The 9,922-nt window shown below is 46.9% G+C and overlaps 1 protein-coding gene across 2 annotated transcripts in view; it reads left to right on the top strand.

Moving 5' to 3' along the window:
- The first annotated feature begins 1,129 nt into the window (after window positions 1-1,129).
- The window catches only part of LOC137434751 (choline/ethanolamine transporter flvcr2a-like), a 75,352-nt gene continuing 66,559 nt past the window's right edge, over window positions 1,130-9,922 (top strand). Inside the window, exon 1 of one of the 2 annotated variants that reach the window (XM_078784096.1) lies at window positions 1,130-1,306. The gene's annotated coding sequence lies outside the window, so the exon portion shown is untranslated. The remainder of the gene's footprint in view (window positions 1,307-9,922) is intronic. The other variant, XM_068127869.2, reaches the window with a different exon arrangement.

The raw sequence follows: 9,922 nt of genomic DNA, 5'->3' as shown, positions 1-9,922 counted from the left end.
TCTAATTATTCATCATTCACTCATCCATCCTCAATCATCCATCTTCACTCATTCACATCCCCTCCAACTCTACTCATTCATCATTCACTCATCCATCCTCAATCATCCATCTTCACTCATTCACATCCCCGCCACCTTAACTCATCAACCTCCATTCATCCACCTCCACCCCTCCACCTCTACACCTCTACACCTCTACACCTCTACACCTCTACACCTCTACACCTCTACACCTCCACTCATTCACCATCACTCATCCGCCCTCAATCATCCATCTTCACTCATTCACATCCCCTCCACCTCCACTCATTCATCATTTACTCATCCAACCTCAATCATCCATCTTCACTCATTCACATCCCCTCCAACTATACTCATTCATCATTCACTCATCCACCCTCAATCATCCATCTTCACTCATTCACATCCCCTCCAACTCTACTCATTCATCATTCACTCATCCACCCTCAATCATCCATCTTCACTCATTCACATCCCCTCCAACTCTACTCATTCATCATTCACTCATCCACCCTCAATCATCCATCTGCACTCATTCACATCCCCTCCAACACTACGCATTCATCATTCACTCATCCACCCTCAATCATCCATCTTCACTCATTCACATCCCCTCCACCTCCACTCATTCATCATTCACTCATCCACCCTCAATCACCCATCTTCACTCATTCACATCCCCTCAAACTCTAATTATTCATCATTCACTCATCCATCCTCAATCATCCATCTTCACTCATTCACATCCCCTCCAACTCTACTCATTCATCATTCACTCATCCATCCTCAATCATCCATCTTCACTCATTCACATCCCCGCCACCTTAACTCATCAACCTCCATTCATCCACCTCCACCCCTCCACCTCTACACCCCTCCACCTCTACACCTCTACACCTCTACACCTCTACACCTCCACCCCTTCACTCCTTCACTCATTACCCTTCACTCATTCCCCTACTCCTTCACTCGCTGCCAGGAGACATTTTTGTTAAATAGACACCAACATGTAAGATTTATGAATAAAACAAATGGCTACCTTTTTGATGTCCGTTTGAAGGTGGGATGATGTTGATGTTACCCTCCTCAGTAACGACAGGGGGCGACCATGGTTCGGAATGGGCTCGTAAACGAACAAGGCCGCGATGTCCGCATAATGTCTCTCGTTCCTGGATCAGACAATCGCCACGATCTGCTTTATGGACCATGAGGAATCGCTGTTACTGAGGGGAGAGAACATGATCCTGATGAATATGACGTCCAACGATGGTCGGTCCGTCTGTAGGTAGGTACGGATCATGTGAGGTGAGTGCACCTGTGCACCAATGGATCTGCTTCGTGTATTCAATTACTAGAGCAGGTTATTATAACATGTACAACGAGATATAAAATAATCGTTAACAACGTTCACTATGATTATTATTATACTGTACCGTATCTATAATTAGAATGAATTATATAAATACAATGCATTGTTTGTTGTCTTTATGAACCGACGTGACCCCTTGGGTGATCAGGTGAGACATGTAGCCTGTATACATACCACGCAGGTTGTGCACTCACTCGCACCCAGCCATGGTGCTCTCGGTGTTTTGCTATTATTATTATTATTATTATTATTTTTTTTTTTTAACCCGACTTTTTTTTTCTTTTTTTTTTTGTATACTGAATCGAGGCTCGTGAAAGAGCAAACATTTACTTCACAAACAAATCAACCAGACAAATAAAATATATCAAAAGAGGGAGCGGAAGACAAGATGGGGAGAGAAGGGGAAGCACACAAACACAACATTTGAGAGCAGCGAGATGTGTGGAAGGGAGAGGGCTTGGGGGGAGGAGGCGTGGGAAGAGGGGGGGGGGGGGGGTTGGTAGAAGTATAAAACGCAAGGACACCAAGGAATTCCAGGACAGAAGTTGGTATTTCAAAAAAGTGGAATTGGGGTGAAATTAGCGGGGGTAGAAAAGATCAAGGTTTTGGATGGGGGAAGATAAGAGATGGTGGTGAACAGCTGTTTTAAAGACCTGGAGGGTGGAGTGGGATTGAAGAGAGTGAGGGAGTTTGTTCCAGAGGTGGGAGAAAAGAGGAATGAAGGAGTGAAGGTGAGCAGAGAGTCGTGATTTTGGCAGTTTAACCATAAGAGGGTTGCAGGCAGATCTTGTGCGACCTGTAGGAATATTTGCGGGACAGAGCCCAGAGAGAGCTGGGGGGGGGGGGGCAAGGCCAGAGAGGAGTCGATAGAAGAAGGAAAGACCACCAACCTGCCTGCGGTGAGTGAGTGAGAGGCCCTTGGAGTTAGCTTCATCGCGGGAGATTCCAATGATTCTGAATGCTTTGGTTTCAACAGCGTGAAGACGAGCTAGGTGTGAGGCAGGAGCACCAGCCCAGAGAGGAGAGCAGTATTCCAATGAGCTGCGGATGAAAGCCTTGTATGTGGTGAGGAGCTCAGGTGTGCCAATGAAGGACTTCGCACGACCGAGGATGCCCAGTCGGCGACTGGCTTCGGAGGCCAGATTTGAAATGTGGTTTTCCCAGGAAAGATCATGGCAGATAGTGAGACCCAAAAGCTTGAGTGACAGAACTTCTTGGAGAGGATTATTCAGAAAGTAGATGGGAGGGTTGTCCAGTCAGTCTTTTCGGAGAGACATCGTAAGAGTGTGAGATTTGTCAGGATTGAAAGACATGTGCCACTTGTTTGCCCAGTCTGTGATTTTGTCCAGGTCTGCAGAGAGTGAGGAGGCTGCAGACTGCCGATCTGAGGGATGAAGAATGGAGCGACAGAGAGTAGAGTCATCAGCAAAGAGATAGAGAGGATTTTCAAGAGAGTCAGAGAGATCATTGATGAAGACCAGAAAAAGCACAGGGCCCAGAACACTGCCTTGGGGAACTCCAGCCTGAACAGGAAGAGGAGATGAGAGAAACCCATTCAGGGCCACACGTTGACTACGACTAGAGAGGAAGTCTGCCAGCCATGCGTGGAGATTTCCATGGATACCAAAAGAGGAGAGTTTGGTGTGCAGAGCGGGGTGCCAGACCGTATCGAAGGCACGTGATATGTCGAGGGAGACAGCTCTAATTTCCTGTTTGGCATTGAGGACCTCCATCCATCGTTGAGAAAGCAGAAGCAGCATGTCCAGAGTAGAGTGACCAGGTCTGAAACCAAATTGATGATCAGAGATCAAGCCATTGGAGAAGAGGAAAGATTTCATATCCGAAGCAATGATGGATTCCATGACTTTGCTGATAATTGGGAGAAGGCTGATTGGTCTGTAGTTGCTGGGATCTGTTTTTGCACCTTTTTTGTGCAAAGCGGTGATGTTGGCAGATTTCCAAGCAGATGGCAGATGATCTTGAGCAAAAGAGAGGAAGAAGAGGACAGAGAGAGGGAGTGAAAGAGCGGAAGAACAGGATTTTAGGACCCGTGGGCTGATGCCATCAGGTCCAGTTGCAGAATCAGAGTCGTGGGTTGACAGAAACTTTTCCACCTTGTCAGGAGGAAAGGACACAGAGTCCAGGAGCAGCTGGGTACGACTGGGTACGGTGGGTACAGAGAGGGATGGGTTTGGGACACAAGATTTAGAGGCAAACACAGAGTTGAGGCATTCAGCTTTTTCACGTGCGGAGTCAGCCGTGTGGCCGTTTGAGGTGAGGGAGGGGATGGAGGGGGAACAAACACCAGAAACAGATTTGACCAGACGCCACCATGATTTGGAAGAGGGAGACAGATAAGAGAGTTCTGTCCTGAGAACGGAGAGATATTGTTTCCTGGCTCTCCTGAGGGTGGACACACACTTGTTTCGGGCTTTGTGAAAGGAAATGAGATTTCCTTCCGTTGGATTTGCTTTCCAGGAGACGAAAGCAAGTTGTTTCTGGGCAACAGCCTCACCACAAGATTCCGTGTACCATGGACAGGAGGAAGGGTATGACAACTGAAGACGAGATGGGATAAATCTGTGCATGAGAGAGAGCAATTTACTTTGGAAGAATTCCCAGGATGAGTTGATGTCAGAGGCGGTAGAGATGGGAGACCAGTCCAGATGATTGATGGCTGCTTGAAGACCATGCCAGTTGGCCTGAGTGAAATGCCAGACTCGTCGACGCTGAGGAGGCTCTCTGAGAATGGTTAGAGAGATGTCCACTTTAACAAGGACATGATCAGATGAGCCGATTGGAGCAGAAGAAGAGCAGCAGACATTTTCAGGGAAGTTAGTCATAACCAAGTCCAGAAGAGAAGATGCTCCGTTGACTGAGATCCGGGTCGGGAAATTGACAGATTGTATCAGTCCCAGTGAGTCACAGAAGTCCTTTGCTGAAGAGCCATGGCTGATGAGAGAGGTACCTACACCAAGCCAACTGGCATGGTGACAATTGAAATCACCACATATGAGGAAGAGAGAGTTGGGATGGGTAGATAGAAGTTGGTCCGTATTATCAGACAGCGAGATGTAGATGGAGTCATCACTGTTTGGTGGACGGTACAACACACATATGAACAAAAGGTGGGAGCGAAGGGGAAGCCGTAGCCAAAGGTATTCCTGGGGGTGAGGTGGAGAGAGGGCAGTGCAGGGCGAGTGAGGAAGAGAGTTTTTTTATAAAGATAGCAACCCCACCTCCAGGACGAGGCTCAGGTCTATCATACCGGAGTAGGGAGTAACCTGGGAGAGATACCCAGGAATCAGAGACATCATGAAGGAGGAAAGTTTCTGTTGAGCAGATCACGTCTGGTTTGTCAGAAGCAACCTGTATGGAGAGATCAGTCAAGTTTGAGCGAAGGCCCCGGATGTTTGAGGTCCACACTGTTAAAGAAGAGGAAGGGTGAGCATCGGATACAGAACGGGGGGGGGGGGGGGGGGGGGGGGAGCGGTAGGGTAAGATGTGGAAGAGGAGGAAGAGGTAGGGAGAGCTGTTGAAGGTGTGTCAGAGATTTCAGAATAGCTTGGAGAAAGGGAAGAATGGGGCGGACAAAAGGTTTGATGGTGATTAGGTGAGGCGCAGTGAGGTGTTATTTGAGGAGGGGGAAGAGTGAGGCAGAAGGTTGGGGGAGATGAAGGTGAAAGTTGGAAGGGGGAAGAAGCAGGGAGGACGCTTTGAGGAGGAGGGGTGAGAGGGGAGTCTAGGCGGGGAGGAATGAGGGAGAGTCTCGGAGGGGAGGGGTGTGGGGGGAGTTTAGGAGGGAAGGGGCAAGGGGGGAGATCTGAAAGGGATGGGTGATGGGGAAGATTTGGAGGGGAGGGGCAAGGGGGAAGATTTGAAAGAGATGGGTGATGGGGATGATTTGGAGGGGAGGGGCAAGGGGGTAGATTAAGAGGGGAGGGGTGATGGGGAAGTTTTGGAGGGGAGGGGTGATGGGGAAGTTTTGGAGGGAAGGGGTGATGGGGAAGTTTTGGAGGGAAGGGGTGATGGGGAATTTTTGGAGGGAAGGGGTGATGGGGAAGTTTTGGAGGGAAGGGGTGATGGGGAAGTTTTGGAGGGAAGGGGTGATGGGGAAGTTTTGGAGGGAAGGGGTGATGGGGAAGTTTTGGAGGGAAGGGGTGATGGGGAAGTTTTGGAGGGAAGGGGTGATGGGGAAGTTTTGGAGGGAAGGGGTGATGTGGAAGATTTGGAGGGGAGGGGTGAGATTGGATTTTGAAAAGTGTACGATTAATGGGAAACGAACATTTATTGCAAAATGAGTTTCTTGAGACCTTCGAGTCAAAAATACGTTTGAGGACACTGAAGGATGGGTGGAGTGCTGGAGAGTTTAGGGAATGAATGAAAGAGGCTCTGTAGCTGTAAGAGATGGAAATTTTTTTGGGAATGAATAGAAACAACGACAAACACGTCATGACACCGAGGAACCAGACCGCAAACAGACATATGGTTTCGAACAAAAAACGGCTTCTTCATTTCGTGCACTTTTCTCTTGAAGTCCCCCATAATGATCATGGTGTACGTGTCAACTTGGCTTCGGTTGGATTCGGATTTCACTTCAACCTCACGACTCCTCGTTGGGACCATCGACTTGAATTGGTTTCAGATGGGATTTCTTTTTTTTTTCCTGGTCAATTTAACCAGCGCAGTTCGACCAGACAAACTCTTGTAACATAACATTTCCAGCCAAGTCGCGTTTTCTGAGGAATCAAACTCCACACACCCTTTCTTTGCAGAGCATGAGCCTGGTGGGTGTTAAGGTGGCTGGTTTGAGATGTTAGGGTACCGAGTTCGAGTGCTACATAACACCGGGTGGGTTGGCTCAACCTGGCATCTTCTGAAATCAGCAACTTGAGATGCCAGGGATTGAGGGCCATTCGTCTTTGGTATACTATACTCACCAAGGTTGATATAAAAGGAATTATCCTCCTCTGGTTTATATTCTTTGAACTCTCCAGCAGGAGTGACCTTTCTGCTATTGACTAAGTGACGATACTCCTGCAATACCTCTTGGAATCATCGAAACGCACAAACTTCAGCCCCACACTATGGTAGAGTTCCATTGCTTTTGTGTATTTACAATAATGAATTCCATCTGTAATGGTTACAACAGTAGTGACTTTACAAAACATGCAATGTAAATGTAATGGTTACAAAAAACAACGAGAGGTTCCAGGGAACCTGAACTCAACTGGTCTATATCAATATGGTGAGAATATGCATAATGCATCTGTCTTCTACCGACTCCTCTCCGGCCTTGCTCCCCCAGCTCTCTCTGTGCTCTGTCCCCCAAATATTCCTACAGGTCGCACAAGATCTGCCAGCCACCCTCTTATGGTTAAACTGCCAAAATCTCGGCTCTCTGCTCACCTTCACTCTTTCATTCCTCTTTTCTCCCGCCTCTGGAACAAACTCCCACACTCCCTTCAATCCCACTCCTCCCTCCAGGTCTTTAAAACAGCTGTTCACCACCATCTCTTATCTTCCCCCATCCAAAACCTTGATCTTTTCTACCCCCACTAATTCACCCCAGATCCACCTTGTTTGAAATTCCAACTTCTTTCCTGGAAGTCCTGGCAGTGTCCATATATTTTATACCTCTCCCACCCCCCCCCCCTTCCCATGCCTCCCCCCAAAAGCCCTCTCCCTCCCACAGATCTCTCGATGTCTCCATGTCTCCCGGTCCCTGCCCTCAAATGTTGTGTTTGTGTCCTTCCCCCTCTCTCCCCATCTTGTCTACCGCTCCCGATGTTATTTGTTTTATGTGTCTGTTTGTCTTTCTGTGTGATTAATGTTCGCTCTTTCACGAGCCTCGATCTTGTATACAAAAAAAAAAAAACAAAAAAAAACAAACCGTGATCGAAGAACGAACGAACAAATAAGAACGAACAACGGATAAGAACAGAGAAGGGATTTTTAAAATTTATTTTTTGAGTTGAGATGAAAACAGAGACAGAGACCGAACGTGACTGTGAAAAATAGAGACCGAAAGTAATTGCGAGCGCAATCGAAGAACCGCTGAGACAGAAACAAAGCCTCAAGCCAAGGTCAGACACGGTAGCCTACTCGTACTACACTAGGCCTCAGAATACGCGACACGAACTAACCGACGATTCTGTACACAGGTATGAAAAAACCAACACCAAGAATACTATTAAAGACACACCAATAGTTACACACACCGAAAGAAAGATACAGTTTCGACAAAAACACAATTGTGAACAGTTACTTAACTTCGAAAGCGTGCGCGCATGGACAGCTTTGAAGAGACGTGACCTCCAATCTTGCGCATGCGCAGAATTTTTCAACTTAAATTAAATTGATTCCTTGATTTGATTCCTTGACTTAAATTGATTCCTTGATTTTATATATCGACACGCACGTGCACAGACAGACAAACACACACACATGCACAGACACACACACACATGCACAGACAGACAAACACACACATGCACAGACAGACACACACACATGCACAGACAGACACACAAGCACACCTTTGTGTCAGACTTGTTTTCGTTATAATGGGTCATTTGTTTGAATCATCCTCCTCCATTAGTCGTCGTCCTCCCCGCTCCCTAAACACGGTGCATAGGTGAGTATACCTGCCTCATGACTGTTCAGTAAGCACGGGCGGCGTTCGTCTTTCGGGGGCCCCATGCAAGATGCAATAGTGGCCCAGGTGGGCACCTGCGAGCCCAGGAGGGCACCTGTGAGCCCAGGAGGGCACCTGTGAGCCCAGGTGGGCACCTGTGACCCCCATCTATCTGTCATCACTAAAATACACAATTTGGAATCCGTCTGTCTGACGTTGATGTATTCAGTCGTTACTTATACAATCTCAACGAACTAAACTTGCTAACAGGACAACAGGTAATATGGTAAACTTGCTAAGAGGACAACAGATAATATGGTAAACTTGCCAAGAGGATCACAGGTAATATGGTAAACTTGCCAAGAGGACAGCAGATAATATGGTAAACTTGCCAAGAGGACCACAGGTAATATGGTAAACTTGCCAAGAGGACCACAGGTAATATGGTAAACTTGCCAAGAGGACCACAGATAACATGGTAAACTTGCCAAGAGGACCACAAGTGATATGATAAACTTGCCAAGAGGACCACAGGCAATATGGTAAACTTGCCAAGAGGACCACAGGTAATATGGTAAACTTGCAAAGGGGACCACAGATAACATGGTAAACTTGCAAAGAGGACCACAGGCAATATGGTAAACTTTCCAAGAGGACCACGGGTAATATGGTAAACTTGCCAAGAGGACCACAGGCAATATGGTAAACTTGCCAAGAGGACCACAGGCAATATGGTAAACTTGCCAAGAGGACCACAGGCAATATGGTAAACTTGCCAAGAGGACCACAGGTAATATGGTAAACTTGCAAAGAGGACCACAGATAACATGGTAAACTTGCAAAGAGGACCACAGGCAATATGGTAAACTTGCCAAGAGGACCACGGGTAATATGGTAAACTTGCCAAGAGGACCACGGGTAATATGGTAAACTTGCCAAGAGGACCACAGATATTCTTACTATAATTCACCAAATGTCTCCGTCCGTCTGTCTGTCTGTCCGTCCGTTCGAAGGTACCTCAAAAATGGCTGAACCGATCCAACGATATTTTGGGTGGGTAATCCTGGGATCTCCTGGAGTAAAATAGGGTATATTGATTTTCCAATTTCAGCTATGGCCTCCAGCATTTTCAGGTTTGGACTCCCGCATAACGTTATTTTGCTGGGTGCCGCACAAACGGCTGCACCGATCGCTGCTCAGCTGCACCGATCGGACTCGGTGACCTCGGACAAAGACCATTTATAAGGACATGGGTTGAATCCCTGCTTGAGAGAATGCCAACCCCCTCCCCGCCATCACGGTCGTCTCTCCAACTCACAATCCCACGAGATATGCGGAAAGGACGACCCAAAACCAATTATCCTCTTTTTGATTCGTAAATAAACATCATTAAAAGTAAATAATGACCTCGGCCAAAGTTCAAATGACATGAGTTTAATCTCGACATGAGAGAATTCCACATAGCTATTTGGGCGATGTATAAGCTAACAGATCGCTGTCTCCATCGATCTTGCCAAGGCCGTAACACCTATTGGCTCAAAATCCTTTTAACTGTTGATTTGGTAGTTTTTACAATGAAGGAAACATTAACAAAGTTGTTAAAAGTTTATTTTGTGATTAATTTGTGATTGGAGTTGTTGTTTGGAATGAAAAAAAAGATATCGAGTTCAAGTAAATGACGACATACGGTGATGGTTTCTACTTTCTAAACGTGAACTTCATGGATCGCCATATGCAGATTCGCCGCGGACCCACGATCAATGTTTCTATACGTGAACGTACCCGTTTGTTTGCGAACAGGTACGTTTTTCATGGAAGTCCTTCACAAACTTTCTGTCTATCAGTCCATGTCTGATGTGCGACTGAAGGTGCTACATGAATGTGGAATTTATTGG

Source organism: Myxine glutinosa, chromosome 9 (assembly GCF_964187855.1).
Source record: "Myxine glutinosa chromosome 9, kmMyxGlut1.1, whole genome shotgun sequence".
Lineage (NCBI taxonomy): Eukaryota > Metazoa > Chordata > Myxini > Myxiniformes > Myxinidae > Myxine > Myxine glutinosa.
The sequence above is the reverse complement of the archived record's forward strand: the minus strand, read 5'-3'. Positions and strand labels throughout refer to the sequence as shown.